Source organism: Ambystoma mexicanum, chromosome 3q (genome assembly GCF_040938575.1).
Source record: "Ambystoma mexicanum isolate Mex_15411 chromosome 3q, UKY_AmexF1_1, whole genome shotgun sequence".
Lineage (NCBI taxonomy): Eukaryota > Metazoa > Chordata > Amphibia > Caudata > Ambystomatidae > Ambystoma > Ambystoma mexicanum.
In genome coordinates, this window is record NC_090926.1 from 507,305,827 (window position 1) to 507,324,169 (window position 18,343).

Consider the following 18,343-nt stretch of genomic DNA (forward strand, 5'->3'; position numbering starts at 1 on the left):
ATTGAGCGTCATCATCAGAGCTGGAATTCTTGTCGTTTGATTGTTCTACACAATGTTTTATTCGTGGTTAGCCGTTGATATGTACCTGTGCTGTCGACCCCAGGTGTGTGTTATGTTTTCACTATTGTAATCCTCACTAATGCAAGTACTATGTTTCAGGCAGTTGATGGAGCGTAACCCCTGCACTTGATGCAGAGCCTGAAATTCAAGTAATTCCAGGGGAAGTGGAAGCGGGACCATGCGTATACGAATCGGCGCAACAGCTTTCGGAAGTGCGCACTACATTTGCAACATCCATAGATATTCTTCAGCAGCACGAGGTATGGATACTGACAGCTCCATCATGCGTGATCATATAACGTGATTCCATTTGCTATACTTTCTTCCCTATTAACGCAAGTGCTGTGTTTCAGGGAGACGACGAAGCTTCCACTACAATCACAACATCCAATTTAGATGATGCAGATGTAAATAAATCGGAGAAATAAGTCGATGAAATGTGATCATATTTAGATTTTCCTTGATTCTTTTAGACTATGCATCATTTGTGGTTATCTCTTTATATGTACCTGTGCGTTCGACCCCAAGTGTGTGTTATGTTTCCAATATTGAAAACCATACTAATGCAAGTATTGTGTTTCAGGGAGACGACGGAGCTTCCACTACAATCACAACATCCTATTTAGATGATGCAGATGTAAAGGAATCGGAGAAATAAGTCGATGAAATCTGCATACTTATATTTTCCTTGATGGTTTTAGACAATGCATCATTTGTGGTTATCTCTTTATATGTACCTGTGCCGTCTACCCCAAGTGTGTGTTATGTTTCCAATATTGAAAAGCATACTAATGCAAGTACTGTGTTTCAGGGAGATGTGGATGCCTCCTCTCCAATACAACCATTCATGGCAGTCCATGCAGAGCCAGAGGTATGGATACTGACAGCTCCATCGAAATAGATCATCGCTGGTTGAATTCTTGTCGTTTGATTGTTGCACACAATGTTTGAATCGTGTTTGGCTTTGAGATGTACCCGTGTGTTCGTCCTCACGTGTGTTTTATGCTGACAATATTTTGATACATAGTAATGAAAGTACTATGTTTCAGGGAGACGATGGAGCCTCATTCCCTGCTGTCTATGCGGATACAGAAAATATAGTCGTTGCAGCGCAAGAGGAAGGGAGGACATGGGGAAATGAATCGGAGCTACAGCGTGCAGATGTTGAAGGTCGAGTCAAAAACAATTGCAAAGAAAAAAAAACAAAAAAAGGTTAGTTACAAACAGTTCATAACTTTAAAAAAATGTTTGTGCTGGGGACTATTTTATGTTTTTTTCCAGTCAATTGGACTACACTTTATCTTGTGTTTAAACTGAACATCCCTTTTCCAATCTCTCCTCCAGTTACCCGTGGGTGTCAGAACTATACATACACAGACAGTGAAGCGCATGAGAGATGTTGCTTGCCAGACCATGTACACTATGGAGGAACTATTAATTGAGGCGAGGCGTGTTCAGGCTCGAGATGCTCATGTCCAATGGCCAGAACATGAATTAACTGTGTTTGGAGACTACAGCAAAGTTGCATTGGACCATAGCTACAGTGCGACCGCACCACCACAAGAAGATATTATTGAATGTATTGAAGATAGCTCTGAAATAGTTGCAGATCAATTCACACAATCTACACCCGCCAAAAATTTGCCACCCAAAAACCTGTCGACATTGTTGTGTTCTCCCATCAATGTTGAAGTAATAGATGTCGAAATGACAGAGAATGAACCAGCCGCAGCATCCATAGACGCATCAGAACTTGATATCAGCGATATTACTTTCCAATGTGTTGAAATCTCCACGGCGTCACAGGCCGAAACAACGTTGACGCAGGAAGACAGACTAATGAAAGAGAGCAAATACATTGTATTCGACAGTTGTTTGATGGAAATTATAAGTATGCTGAAATGTGTGCATTCCAATAGAGGGAAAGTATGTGGGAAGCCTTTGATTAATGTGACTCGTCAAATAAAAGGCAGTAACGTCAAAATAAATGCCGCCTGCAGATTAAATCATAGGTTCTCATGGTCTGCACAACCGATGCTGGGGAAACTGCCAGCAGGCAATCTACTGTGTGCAGCTGCATCACTTTTTAGTGGCTCCAGTTTTAGAAAGTTAGAGGATTTCTTTCAGTTTGTGGGACTACATTTCATTTCTAAAGCGCTGTACTACATATACCAACGTGATTATCTGTTTCCGGCCATTAGTGATGCTTGGAAAATTGAACAATTGTCTCTAGCAAGTACATTCGAAGGCAAACGATTCAGGCTAGCCGGCTATGGACAGTGCGACAGCCCTGGATTTTCTGCCAAGTACTGCACCTACCACTTTCAGGACATGGATAGTAAGAAAATTGTGAGTTCGGTGGTCGTGCAGGTAACACAATGTACATCGTCAGTGGCCATGGAGAAACTAGGGTTTATAAAATCAGTGGAATATCTACAATGAAGGGGAATGCACATCGACCTCATAGCCACGGACAGACACATTTCAATTGCCAAGACAATGAGAGAGCAGTTCCCACATATTAATCATCAATTTGACGTATGTCATCTTGCTAAATCAATCAGTAAGAAAATCTCGGCTGCAGGAAAAAAAAAGGTTTTGAAAGTATTTTGCAGTGGTCCCATTCTATCACCAACCATCTTTGGTGGAGCTCAAAAACTTGTGAAGGGTCAGTGGAAATACTACTTGAAAAATGGCGGTCACTGATGCACCACTGTACCAACGTTCACCGCTGGACAGCAAATCAACATTTCCACCAATGTGAACATGGCCCTTTGTCCCCAGAGGAGGCACGGAAGAAGAAGTGGTTGATTCCATCTTCACCAACACACAAAGCCATTGAGACAAAACTCTATCAAGAGATTTGAGAGGACTGACAGAATTCTGTCACACAGGAGATTTGGAGGTGTTCCACAATATGTGCCTAAAGGACAGGCCAAAGCGCTTGCCTTTTAACTTTCGGGGCATGAAACATTGCACTCTTCTAGCGGTCTTGGCCCATAACAGCAATGTCGAACATGAACAATCTAGGACTAGGGGTAAAGTAAGGATGCCTCGCTACACTAATGTGTTTTCAAAACGAAGTAAGCAATGGGTGATCAAACCAGTCTATGATGAAATGCAGTTCGACTTTGTGAAAGGCCTTATTGTTGCTGGGTTAGAGAAGCACAGATATGGAATTTTGGACGTTTCTGTGCAGAGCAGTGATCCATTGCCACCGAACATTGCGACTGTGCCATGCCCACCCGAAGCACAGCTGGTTGTGAAGTACAACTCCCGGTTTAAAAAATTGCAATACGATTGTCTTTTTGTAAATATTCTCTATTCACCTCATATATGTGTATGTATATATTTTTCTCATGTCTCATCTCATGTAAATGTAAATGCTGCACACTGTTGCGCACTGTTAATGGAGGGGAGGCTTGCATATTGCAAATAATAACATAAACAAACAAACAATAAATCTCACTTTTAACTCAACTCCTGTGGTACTTTATACTTTCCCTGACCTTCCGCCAAAAATTAAATGTCTCAATTTGGGCTGCAAAGCTCGCAGACAACGGGGAAAAAATTGGGGCACTTAGAACGCGCCAAGCGGGCCGTGGCATTTGGGAGAGAAGCCAGTTCGCATTTGCACATTGAGGCGCACTACATAGAGGGATTCTAAACTTCAAGTTCTCACAGATGCCTATACTACGTGATGTTGCAAATAAAGAATGCGAAGGACAGCGGCTTTGATTTTCAGCTCGCGCCCAGATGAGGCCCACAAGTCGCACTGGAAGTATAAGGGTCTATTGTTTTTTGACCTTGAGACAGGGACCATGCCGAAAGAACTACATTTGAAGGGGGTGCGCAATAACGTAAGAGACGATAAGGCAGAAAATTCAGAAACTAGACCGAGTTTCCTTTTAGTTCAGTATACGAAAAATCGTTGTCAAGAGCACGGTCCGTTTTACAGACTGCATTACGAAGAGACACAATGGAAATTTCAAATATAATGTAATTAAATCTTTACACGCTTTTATACCGGAATGAAGATTTAATGAATGGATGCATGAATAAATTAATGAATGAAGAGCTAGGAAAAGCAAGGAATACATGTTCGTAGTGGGCACATGGGCATGCAGGTCCACTGGTCTCACCGATCTCGGTCCTTGGCCCAGCCACTTTTCCCTGCACTGCCTACCTGCACTACGGGACTGTCTCTGTATCCTTCAGCCCCTTCTCCCGGCATTTACCTTGCACTTGCCACCAGCTGGCCCTATTATTTAATTTGTATTCAACTAACCATGTACAGCACTTTTACCCCCCTTCCCCGTGCGCGATCAGAAAGACACCTGGCCTAGTAGGATCGTTGTCTGTCTGCCCTTGTTCCCCACCTGCCTCGTCGCGCCTTGAAACACTTGAGTATAGGCGCGTTACAAATGCCATATCATATATCATATCATTCCTCACGCATGTAGACTAACTGTCGTTTATCATTGTGTGTTGGCCTCGATTTATTTCATTACTTTTCGCATTGATTTTAGAGCCGAACATACTCCATTGAACTATCCTTGCAAGCAAATAGTTTCTGATCGGCTGTAATAAATAAAATGAGTAATATTAATGAAGATCGGCTGGCGAGACTAATTATAATTTTTTTGTTTTCATAACAGGTATTTGCTCCCCTTCTTCTACTGCCATCGGTTTGAGACACCAGCAGATGGCTTTTACAGTAGACACCTGCAGCTTCGTGTGAACAACTGGAGCACACTGACAATTTTATGGGCCGATCGCCAAGGACCCACATGCCCTTACGCTGTACTAGTGACTAGAAGGAACATATCAACCTTTATGATGGACTAGTGCCTAGTTGATGGAACAGCCTTGCATTTCACCGTGCTTCCAAAGTGCTTCTTTTAACGAAAAGCAACACCCTGTGTACCATGGCGGATACAGGTAAAAGAAAATAAATGGCTTTCGGAGTTCATATGGCAATTGCTGAATATTCTCTAAACATTTAATGTCAAATAAATGTACTTCACCAAATGTACCGTGTTGCTGTTTGATTTTAAAGTACAGTTTCATATTCCGAATTGTGGCGCGCTGTGTTGTGAGATGGTCTGTGTTGGTTTCCGGGTTCTGTGTGGAGTCGCGTAGAAGACGACTGGGTGCGTTTGCCTACGCAGCACAGTGACGTCATGGAGAGAGGCGGGGAATATGAATGTTTGGATAATGTCAGGCTCAGGGGCGGGGGAATTGATTTAGTGCCGCAGAAGCAGGTCAGCCAGGGCGATGCGGCAAGTGATAGGATTATCACAAAATGGCAGCTCCCTGGTGCCTGTTTTCGCGTGTGTTTAATGGACGAAAACCCGGGTAAGGTCCATAGGAAAGTTTTCTAAAATCGAGCCACCTAGGCTTAAAAAAACATGGCCGACCGGTAGGGACAATAAACATTTTTACTAGACCATGCCTTTAAGCAACCAACGCTGTAATACCCCTGGGTTTGGGCGTGTAACAAATGCAATAAATAAATAAATCCCCATGCATGGACATTAAGGTTTTGTAAATGCAAATCTTTACATGTAGGAAGACACACAGAGAGGGGATTATACCTGATGAAAACAGCATACATTTTGAGTGAAGTGTGGGGAAGTAGAGGTGGCATATGAGAGACAGAGACAGCACATTGTGAGAAGAGATAAACTCAAATGTGAGAGAAAACCCTAAGGAGAGGGGGGAAGACAGTATAAGTAAGATGGAGTTAGGAATTTGGAGAGACGACTTAGAGATGGACTGCAAAGAACAACATGGAGGAGCAAGATGGAAAGTGGATTGAGGAGGTGGTGAGAGTAAAACATGAGAGAGGAGGATGATGGCAAATGAATTTTAGTCAGTGTTGGAAGGTATATAACCTGTGAACAGTGACAACGTGGCTTCAGCATTATGGAACAAACAAATTACCTGTTTCCAGTAGGAAGAATGAATTCAGTGAGGAAGGACTGCATTTCACATAGGAAGGATGTGTTTTTGAGATACGCTTTTCTTGGAAAGCATGTGCAAAGACGTGTACTGTCATATAATTTATTTATGAACTCTAGATGCTTGCCTATGGAAAGAGAATTGGCACTTTTGGTGTAAGGTGTTTGGAGGTAGCTCAAACTAATTTTACCTGTAGCAGCAGATGAATTGTGTGCGTTTTCACATGTACAAATTGTTATTTCACCTCTAAGCATTATAGATTATGCTAATTTTCAAAGTATAAAACACTACATTTCAACTGTAAAGTTCTGTCATTGCCTCTTGAAGTAATGAGTTATGGGGAATTTCCTGTTCCCAGGAACAAAGCATGGATTTGTAAAGGGATAGAATATCTAGACCCTGTAAGATCAGTGGAATTTTGTCATAGACATAAACAACTTTTCTCTTGTAGGAAGTCGGTGGTATTGAGATTCATCCATGGACTGTCAACTGTAGGACAGCTTGGCGTGTGGGAGTCACCAATGTGCAAAAACCTTTCCACCTGCAAAACAAACAGGCTCTGGGAATAAGAGCAAGAACGGAGCACTTTCCAATATATGTGTACCTGTACCAGTAAGAACAATACAAACAGAAACAATTGTTAAGTTGGAGGAGTTTGTTCTGGTTATTCAGAAAGAGGAGGTTAACCAATCACCTTCAGAACGGATTGATCTGTGGGAGGAATGGGGCTTGGGGATTCACCAGAGACAGAAACACTGCCCACCTGCATGCTGGCTTGTAGGCATTTAGATAGAGGGAGAATCACAGGTTCTTCCTCTATCTAAATAGCTGTCCAACAAACTGGGAGATTGCCTGGACGTTTTATGAAACAATCTTAGCTTCAATGACACCCTACTCAACCAACCATAGTCAAATACAGATCAATTGTTCCATATGGTATCCCTTGCTTACACATGGGAACCATAGGCCAAGCTGAAGACCTCTGCCAGATGTGCAGGGGGACTAATGACCCAAAATTACAATGGAATAAAAAAGAAGCTCTTATGTGATTAACATAGAGAATACATACTGTCACTTGTGGGAAGGATGGATTCTGGGATTCACTCACTAGTGAATATAACACATGTCACAAATATGAACAACCTGTTTTGTGTCTTCATCAAAGGACATCAAACATGGTTTTTGTAGAAGGGACATGCTCTGAGGAGTCACCCAGGGATATAAAACAGGTCAACTATAGTTAAGATAGTTTCTATGAGTTCACACTGCTAGGCAAACTGCTGAATCTTGGACGTATGGGTGTGTGCAAGGATGGAGAATCTGCCTTCTTCAGAAAAGAATTGCATTGGAATTCTCTCCAGAGGCTTGGAGTTCTGCCTATAACAGGATGGGCATCAGAGGGTCCACTCAGGGGAAATAGAAACAGTCAAATGCAGAAATTATATTTTTTGTTATTCATCCTATAGAAAAGCTTGCATATCAAGTGCTTGCCTCACATATTTTAGTTTAGTCTGGTGAGCACAGGATTAAAGCCCGGCAAGTCCAACTCAGCCCTTATGTAAGTTGGGGTCCATAATTTGACTACCATTACAATGGCTAATAGCACCTTTCATCCCAAGACTTAGATGTGGTAGTAAAATGGCAATATGCTTTACTCATAACCAGTGTTCATAATCTAGTATCAGAGAATCTCCCAAAATATTACAGACTTCTGGAATTAGCACATAGCACATACAATCACAGAAGCTGAAAGGTCAAGGGTTTTGTCACTGGGATAAAAATTCCCCTCCTTCAGGACAAGATAGGCAGAAGTGTCTAGCCCTGGGAAACATAGCCATTCACCTGAAGTACACACTGGGCTCAATGGGTCAGAGCAAGTATACAAAGTCATTCACCTCACATGTCTGATAGCTACAATAAGACTGGAAGGGGACAAACAATTTAACAAAGAAACAGAACTTCCTTTCTATGAGAGTTGATAGGTTCAAAGCAGTGCCCAAGTAAATGGCTTGAGACCACAGGGTTTTGGAAATAGGCAAAAGGAACAAGATCCATATCAACACCACATTAAATCTATACTGGAAGACTGGGTGCATTTATGGGAGTTGCACAGGGATGCCTAGCTAGCCTCCATCATTTGAAATTCTCAAGACAGGAAATAACCAGTCAATTGCTTCTTGGTCTGTTTCTGGAGACCCTACAAAGAGGTTGTCGAGTTTACCTGATCATCCATTCTTTGTCCCGTCTCAAAACACATAAAATCACTGAGTGATTTTCAATGGCAGGCCAAAGCATTACTTAGCCTATTACTGAAAACACCCTTCTAGAGTTGAGGTGTTCTGTTTTAATGCACATACAGTCCTTGTCCTATCTTTGGAGAGATCTCATCCAAGGGGCGATGTGCAAATGCTATTTCCACATGTATCCTATTGTATACATTGATTCCCATCAATTGTAAGCCTACCTTCACCACTTTGCCGACATTCGTCCTGCTCTACTCTCTGTCCATCTCTTCCAATGACATGGAACAATGGTTTCCAAATTAAGGAACCCGCGTCCCCTGCACACTATCAACAAAGGCCGTAGCCTATATGGAATTTTATAGGGTACTATTGGTAACCAAATTGCTTTTTACAAGAATTGTTTTACAACTTCAGTAATTTTCTTTGCTTTGCTATGACTGCAAAAGTGTTCTGGAATCGCCCAATTAATACTTGACAATTTCATCTGTTTATCAGAAAAACAGTAATGTATTCAGATTTTTAACAAAAAGAAATATTTATAATCTAGCCCAAGGCGTTTCGAGTATCAATTTTCACTCTTCATCAGGGGCAATGTGTTCTGAATTCTTTATATTAAGTTTAAACTCTGGAGAAAAAATAAATTAAATTAATAATCTAATATTCATATTAATGTTCATAAGTACATTTAGAACAAAAACAAGGTACTTCATTGACCAGTTAGAGGCACATATAAATGTTACTGTATACATCATTGATTCATTCATTGAAATCTATTCCAGTTTCATTGCTCTAAACAAAACCATTAAAGTAATGAGATTTGCTAATGCTAGGAGCCTATTAAGATAACAGACAAACCCATCCTAATAAGGGAATTGACTTTGTTCCAATTGTGGTTAAAAAATAATTGATTTTGATGTAGAGCTCATATTGTAACACACACTTACTTAAGGAAGTAGACACTCTATTGATAGCTTCTATGATAAAAAAAGGACCTTAGTAGTGATGACTAGTGCAAGAGGTACTAATAAGAAGGTAGAACTTACTTATGCAAGTAATGTAGGACTCCACAGGCAGTCAACTAAGGCTTCTGTGTGGATAGGATGTACTATTCTGTTAAATAAAGTGACAAGGAGAGGATATATTGTGAAATTGAGCGAACATTGGCTGTGAGGCTCAATGTAGTGACAGAGTGGCATACTTACAAGTAAAATAAAAGAAGATGAATGATAAAAGAAGATGAAAAAAGCAGGCTTCCTGTACTGATGGTCACCGGAGACTCTCCATCCGCTTCCAAAATGAAAATGGAAGCGGATCGAGTATTTATAGTCGCGGGTGATGTCACCCGCGCATGCGCGTGATGATGTCACACCGTGGCCATGTTTACTGATTGGTTTACTGAATCTGATGACGGTCGCGTGATGACGTCACACCGCGGTATGTCTAAATGCTGAGAAAGGAAGAACATAGTGAATCCAACTAAAGATAGAAATTCGTATCTGCATGGCGTGATGACGTAACACTGCCATCATTTTACCTAAGTGTGTGATGTGTCTAAATGCTGGGAAGAAAAGAACATAGTGAATCCAACTTGAATTAGAAATTAGTATCTGTACAAGAGGTCTGACCGGGTATTAAAGTAACATGGTAATGTTAACCATTTAAACTCGTGGTAATGGTAAAGTAGTAGGTATCAGACCTAATCGTGCTATACCTTAGTCGATAAGGGAAGATAAAAGAAATTAGATAAGTTAAAAATAGTTGGAAAAAGAGGTGGAGACATTAAAATGTTTGTCTTAAATTCAAAAGAAGCTCCTTTGCCAAAAACAATCACATAAACATTACAATTTAGGCTTTGAATACAGTTTGATCTAATCCATTGATGGGTGTACAATCTTATTGTTAAATCATAAACTCAAATAGTCTCTTATGTATTCCCTCTGAATCTTTTAACAAAGAATTTTATATAGGATCTTAATCCTGTTAAGTGACAATGAGGTATAGTTTCAGACATAACTCTGATATGTAAAAAACTCTACTTTAGGTGATCTCTAAAAGACATATTAAAACCAAGGGTGGTCATTAAAAAAGAGATACCATGGCTATGTTTGCAGACATGTCCACATGTCCACATGTATGGACCTAAATAATACTCCTCGTTTAGCCCCAAAGGGTGCATCACATCTAACTTTTGTATCCAATAAAGTTCTCTTTGCGCTAAGAGTTTTTGAAGGTCACCTCCTCTTGGTAATGGATGAACTACTTCCAAGACCACTATTCTCATATGTGAAATATTATGTTTTTGGTCTCGATAATGTCTGTAGACTGGTGACTTTACATTCTTAGTTCTTATGTTGGACTTGTGTTCTGTCCACCTTTCTTTCACTTTCCAATTTGTTTTCCCCACATAATACTTGCCACAGGGGCAGCAAATTGCATAAACCACATTTTTAGTATCGCATCTTGCATATTCTCTCAAAGTTATTTTTTTGCCTGTGTTAGGATGTCTCACATGGTCTCCTTTTATGATATTATTGCAATGTTGGCAATGTAAACAGGCAAATGTTACTGTTTTCTGTTTAGTTAGAGTGGTCTGTGTTGGTCTTTTTGGTTTTTCAGCTTTAATAAGTTGGTCCCTGAAGTTTCTTCCCCGTTTGTATGCCATCATGGGGAGATCTGGAAAGAGTTCTTTTAGAGTATTGTCTGTTCTTATTAGGTCCCAATTCTTGTAGATGATCCTTTTAACTTGAAAACTTTGACTGGAATATTTCAACATGTGTATCAAACTTTTGCTTTCTTTCTTTGTGTGGCCTTGGAGGAGTTCTTCTCTTTCTTGTAAATTGGTTCTGACTATTGCTTTGTCCACTGTTTCTGCTGGGTACCCTCTTTTTAAGAATCTCTGTTTCATGATGTCATATTCATTCTTAGGGTAGCTTGGTCCGATGTTATCCTCTTGAGTCTTAGTAGTTGGCTGTAAGGTAAGTTTTCTTTTAGATGTTTAGGATGAAAGCTGCTGTGATGAAGGCAACTGTTTACATCTGTTGGCTTTCTGTATATCTCTGTCTTGAGTGTTGTCCCAGATCGTTCAATCGTGACATCCAAGAAGTTGAACTCAGGTCTCCCTATCTCCATAGTGAAACCGATCCTGTCATTGTAGCTGTTTAGCTATTCCCCAAATTTCAGAAGTTCACTTTCGGTGCCATACCAGATCCCAGAAATGTCGTCTATATAGCGTCTCCAGCATTTCACCTTGCCTCTCCATATGGATTTTCTAGTACAAATTTAGTCTCAAATTGGTGCATGAAAATGTTAGCATATGATGGGGCCACTGATGAACCCATCGATGTTCCGGAAATTTGTAAGTAGTACTGGCCATTGTGTCTAAAATAATTATTGTAAAGAATAATATTGATGAGTTCTATGGCAAAAACTCTTTGTATCTGTACTTCTTGATTCAAAAGTAGAAACCATTCCATGGCTTCTATACCTTCTTTATGAGGGATTGAGGTGTACAAACTATTTACGTCCATAGTAAACAGGATAAGATCTTCTTCTACTAAGTTGAGTGTGTTCATTGGGTCGTGTCCTTCAAGTAGGCTTTGGTTTTTTGTACCAAAGGTTGTAACGCAGTGTCCAGGTAAATTGCTAAAGGCTGGAACACACTGTCTGTTCCAGCTACAATTGGTTGTAAAGGGGGGTCTTCTTTATTTTTGTGAATTTTCGGTAACCCGTAAAAAACCAGGGTCACCGGATGTTTCTGAATGAGGAACTCGGCTGCTTTTTTCACTGATCCAATCCATGTCTGTAGCTTTGTCTACTGTATTTTTAATGAGGCCTCTAATCTTGAGAATTGGGTCACCATCTAGTGGTAAGTAGGTCCTGATGTCCTCGAGGAGTTTCAGACATCCTGCATTATATAAGGTAGTATCCATTAGCACAAGGGCTCCTCCTTTGTCTGCTTGCTTTGAGGTTAAAGTGTTGTCTTCCGCTAGTTGTTTAATCACCAGAAATTGATGTTTGCGGATGTTGCTGGTTTTTGATGGTTCATATTTAATGCGTCTTAAATATTTGGTGGTCTTCTGTTTGAATAGAATAATCAGCGGGTGATTCACTTGCGGGTGGAAGGTACTTTTGTTCTTAAGTTCCAGGTATTTGTGTTTTTTTGTGGGATTAAGGTGGTCCTCAATGTTGTTAAAAAACACTTTCAGTTCCATTTTGCGTATTAACTTGAAAAGGTTTACTTCTTCCTCAAAGAAGGAGGTGTTTGTGGTAGGTATGAATGAAATCCCTAAATTTAATGTCTGAAGTTGTGTCGTAGTCAATGGTTTGGAGGAGATGTTAATAACCAAATTATGATATATTTCTTTTTCTGCCGAAGTTTTCTTTTTTCCTCTTCTTGTCTCGTGCCTCCTAAAAAGGGTATCTGTGGAGTATGTGTTGATGATCCTGATCATTCTTCTGTGGATTCTATAACTCCAGTATTCTGACTTCTTGTTGGTATATCTTCTAGTTCCCCACTTGTCACTTCACTGCTGTCGGTGTTGTTCCTCGGCTGCTGGGGTTGTCTTGGTGGTCGATTTTGTGGAGTCCTGTTATTGGAGTAAAACTCCTGCCAAGTGTAGACGTCTCTCACGTAGTCCAAGTATCCCTTCTAAATGTCCTAATCTTGCGTTGTTCGATGTCTTTCTTATAACTCTCAAGTTTGTTGTTAGTCTCTTCTAGAATTCTTTCCAATTCAGTTTTTGTTTTCAATTTTGATAGTTGATTAGATACCTCATCAATTTCCTGTTGAAGATTGTTGACTGATTTCGCTAATTCCTCAATTGTTAATAAGATTAGATCCAGAGAACATTTGTTTAAAATGTGCTCCCACCTAGTCACAAAGTCCTTGTTTTCCTTGCACAAAGTCAGTCTGACATTGTTCCAATTTTAACCACAATTGGAACAAAGTCAATTCCCTTATTAAGATGGGTTTGTCTGTTATCTTAATAGGCTTCTAGCATTAGCACATCTCATTACTTTAATGATTTTGTTTAGAGCAATGACACTGGAATAGATTTCAATGAATGAATCAATGATGTATACAGTAACATTTATATGTGTCTCTAACTGATCAATGAAGTACCTTGTTTTTGTTCTAAATGTACATATGAACATTAATATGAATATTAGATTATTAATTTAATTTATTTTTTCTCCAGAGTTTAAACTTAATGTAAAGAATTCAGAATACATTGCCCCTGATGAAGAGTGAAAATTGATACTCGAAACGCGTTGGGCCAGATTATAAATATTTATTTGAATGTCTTTTGTTAAAAATCTGAATAAATTACTGTTTTTCTGATAAACAGATGAAATTGTCAAGTATTAATTGGGAGATTCCAGAACACGTTTGCAGTCATAGCAAAGCAAAGAAAATTACTGAAACTGTAAAACAATTCTTGTAAAAAGCAATTAGGTTACCAATAGTACCCTATAAAATTCCATATAGGCTACGGCCTTTGTTGATAGTGTGCAGGGGACGCGGGTTTCCTTAATCTGGAAACCATTGTTCCATGTATCTTCCCCAGCCTAGATACCAAGTCTGAGCATCTCTCCCCTGCACCTCAAACAGCACTATATTTTTTAACTAATCCCTTAGAGCCATTCTTTTACTTACAAGAATACATATATGAAGACTATGTGTGCATGGTGATTATCAATCTTTCTCATCTCTTCCAATGAGCCCATTCCATATAACCATCCATCTCCATGCATTTCCCCAGTCAAATCTAGCTGAGTGGTTATTGTATAATTATGGTAGCACTTAATAACTCTAGAGGCTTTTTTAGCTGACCTCCCTTTGGGGCATTGAGCATGGGTTTAGGAAGATCCATGGAGAAACATGAGAAATGAAAACAAAAAATATCATAATGCAGATAAGAGCATGTTCTCATGAGGAGGTCCAAAGCATTTGTTTTTGGCCTAACGGCCTAACTGCTGACTCCTGCCAAAATGCTAGGTTCCAGTGTATGTATGGAGTATAGCCAAAGGTTTGACTTAATTTCCATGTAAAGAACCAGCTGGTCTGAATCAAGTTGGCAGTCCTTCTCTGTTTATTGAAAGAAATGATATGAGGTACAGATCTGCCACCATTTGAAGAGTGTTTCCATCAATAACAAGGTGCAAAAGCTGCAAATGAATCACTTTAGGAACCTAGGGTTTACCACAAAAGAAGAGACAGCAACTGTGGTGTGGATTATTGGGCTGGGGAACCCATGGATATTTTGGAGTGGCCAGAGACTCCTAAAACCAATATTTCCTTCCTTCAGACTGGCAAACTGTAACTTCAGTTTTCCCTTTGACAAGGAGGGATACATGTGATGTGTGAAGTATTTTTTTGTGTCACCAAACACACCATGATGTGCAGACTGGAAGAAATAATTGGGGTATCCCCTGAACAAATTCACCTCTCTCTAGATCTGTGGCAGAGGATTGTCACATAAGGCATACCCCCTCAGTGTCTACCACTTTTAGAATTGACCGGCTCAGTAAAACATCTGTAAAGCCTTTAATGGGTGTACTATCCCTGCCCACATGAGGCACACCAGACATGGGGAACTGCATGATACTCGGCTGCATGGAATTAGCCAGGGACTGAATCAGTGTCTTTACATGTAGGATCAACACTGTGGCATTCAAGCCTAGTGTGTCAGTATAGGAAGTCACCTGGCAGTGTCAACAGCATCAGACCCTTGGAGCTGAGAATTTTGATGGTGAATGGGTTGGACAATGCCTCTATATGAGATGTAACACCAATCCCCAAGATTAACTAATAAGGGTTCAAAGATTAAAATTATTTCATGTACGATGGGCAAGTATGAAGGGCTCTGATGCTTAATTAAAATGATAGGCATTTTGAGGTTACAACGGGGAATACAGATTTCGGAGTGATATGTGGAGATTGCAGACACAGTTTGTAGTTGGAAACACATGACAGAGAAAGGCCCAAGTCAAGTGGGAGAAGAGCATTGGTAGAAAGATGGATATAGGCAGTTGGAGAGAGAACTAAGAAGTAAGAAAAGGCATGGAGGGAACGTCAGGGAGGGGTAATGTGGAACGTGTATTCAGGATGTTGCCAGAGGAATTATCATAAAGAAGAAAGTAGTCACCTGCATTAAGTACAAAGCTAGAGGCAACACCAGAGATATGGTAGGTGCAAAGGGGATAATGGTTGTTGGAGTAGATAATAAGTATAATGTATGAGAGACTTTTAAGGAGGATGACAGAGAGAATATTATTGATCTAGGAAATTGGAGAAGTCTGTTGGGAGGTTGGATGGGGTAATTTAAAATAGAAAATTAGACAGTACAAAAGATGTTAGGAGGGGATATTGATGACGACAGAGAACACAAAATTAAGAAAGGGCAACAGTGGCAACATCATAGAAGAGACTGGAAAAAGAACTTGGCAGGTAAGAGATTACATTAAAGAGAACAAAATAGAAAGTTCCAAGCAAGGGATTTAGGATATATTAAAGAGGAAAGGGAAGGGGGTTTTAAGGATTACGGTAGGTGTTTCTTCAGGGAGGATTTTGAAAGATGCATTTAGGCACAATGTGCAAAAGTAGTGAGAGGGAGGCAAGCCTGAACATCAAGAAGGCTGAACCTCAGAGGTGTGAACATATGAGCACATGCAAAGAGTTGAGGGCGTATAGGAAGGGAGATAGTTTATAGAGGAGAGATCAAGTGGTGTTACAGATGTTGCATTAGGAAGACTCTCAAAGAGGAAGAGGAGAGCATAGTTCTGTGTAATAAACCCAGAACCCTGGAAGCAAAAAAAGCTGAAGTAAAGTTTCAATGTAAATTAGGGTAAGATAGTTTACCAGATTCTTGGGGAAAGCTATTGGGTTTTACAAACCACTCCCCTGCTGCATCCTCTACTCTTGCTCATTCCAGGTGTGTGGCACACATTGGCCCCAGAGAACCAGGAAAGCCGACTACCCTAGAACCAAGGATTTTAAGTAGAGGATCAGAGTCCATGACCGGGAGGAATACAAATGTGAAATAGAAATGTGGGTGTCACTTAAAAAACTAGGACTGTGATTTGATCATCTAAACTGGGGATGTAACCCCAATTCTCATTTCCAAGCTACAATTTTAACTGTCTCCCTCATGTAACTAGACCCAATACATATTTGCTTGAAAATAAATCTGTCTTTCTGTGTCTTTGAGATCATACTCTGCTGTACCTGATAGAGGCCCCTCCCCAGGACATGTTTCATCTTGCCAGAAGGAGTGGATACACAGGCAGGATTACCATATTGTCAAAGGAAATGAAACCTATGTTCCATCACCCCCTAGTAGGTAACCCTTGCCACTACCCACAATTAGGTAATTCATACCCAGGCAAGCATCCAGAAAATGCATATCCACATTTTGGTGGGAGGCCTGTCAGAAAAGTGGACTGGGGGCAACTGAAATTGTAGACAGTATGTGCAAAATTGACCCCCTAAATGGCTATGGGAGGACTATGGTGATTTGGGGGCAAGAGGGAGCCCGGAAAGTAGAGATTGCATGGCTCATAGCAGCACAGTAATGAACTACGTACCACAGAAGCTAGACAAGCCATTTGGTTACGCTCACCCATTTACGTAAAAATGTACAGAAATGTTTAGGAAGGTCAAGAGTCCCTGAAGAAGGTCTAGTGATTAATTCAATTTGCTAGAGAACTAAACATGTTGGGCACATCTATTAAAACAAATTTTGGAGACTAATGGATTGGGGTTACGCTTCCTATACTAGCAGTTCAGGCAGGTTTCCAGTTGAAGTAAAAGGCTAGAGGGATCCACCTGCTCTGTCATTTGACCCCTGGAATGAGTGCATGGATGAACTGCATGAGTGCATGGATGAACTCTTCAAAACTTTCAAACCATTCACGGAAGGATGGTGAAAATTGAAAATGGGGCTCAAAATTAAGGTGAGCATGGTTGAGGTGGATTCAGTATAGTAACATCCTTTGGAAAAACACACAGTGGTAGCTAGAGAGAGGGGTAGTGTGACCCCCACACATGCCAATAGACAAAATTACTATTTCAAATGTACACACCTTAGACGTATGGATTGTGAACTTTGCTTGTGGTCCCACAATAAGCCAAGAGAACAACCAGGCTTGGAGCAAACAAAAACATGAATCTGCAAGCCAACCTGAGGGGAGAAAGAGTACTTGTGTTTTCTGATCATGCGCTTAAATCCACAATGGAAGGGTGTCCCAAGGAGAAGATGGATGCCAGCTTGATCTGTGTGGAGGCAGTGACGGATCAGGCAGCTACCATCTTAAGAGATCCAGACTCAAACTTGTGAACACAGTTATTTTATAGACCAATTGTAGGGCAGGTTATATCTTTAGGAATACATCATTAAGACTGGGGAAGAGGCGGACCCGCACCAAACATAGCATGATACTGGCAGTGAAGCAGACGCAACAATCAGAACCCAACTTGACCCAATCTATCAATGATAATCCATCTAAAGATTGACTGGAGAAAACTTAGGGTGTTGGTGTACATAAGAGAGATGTGATGCAGAGATTACACAGAGGGTAGAGAAAAGAGAGAACTATACTGTAGCATGGTGAGACAATTGCACTAAAGTGGGCCTGCCAAGAAGGTAATATTAGTGACGGTGAAAGTGCTGTAGCAGGAAAGCCATAGGTGTAAGGTAGATAGTGCTAAGGTTAAAAGGAGTTGGGCAAAACCTTAGTCAACAGCACAGAGATTGTCACCATGAGCCAAATCTCCCATACAAAACACAAAAAACAAGATGGCCACTGCCAGAGGAAAAAGCACTGGGTCCCTTTTTTATTACCATGGTGGCCACAGGCAAGAGGCACCCCGGGACCATAGTGCAAAGCTCTGATCCAGCAGTTAAGTGAGGAGGGAGAGAGGCAGGTGGGTAAAGGGTGCATGATGTCTTAGGGTGTGGAGGGTGGTGCGGCAACAGGGAGGTGCTCCCTTTTGCCTCCCCACAGTCAATATGGTGCCACCATGGGAAGGGCCTCAGGTGGCTGGAAAATGCAGGCTGTACACAGTTTGTTTTTGC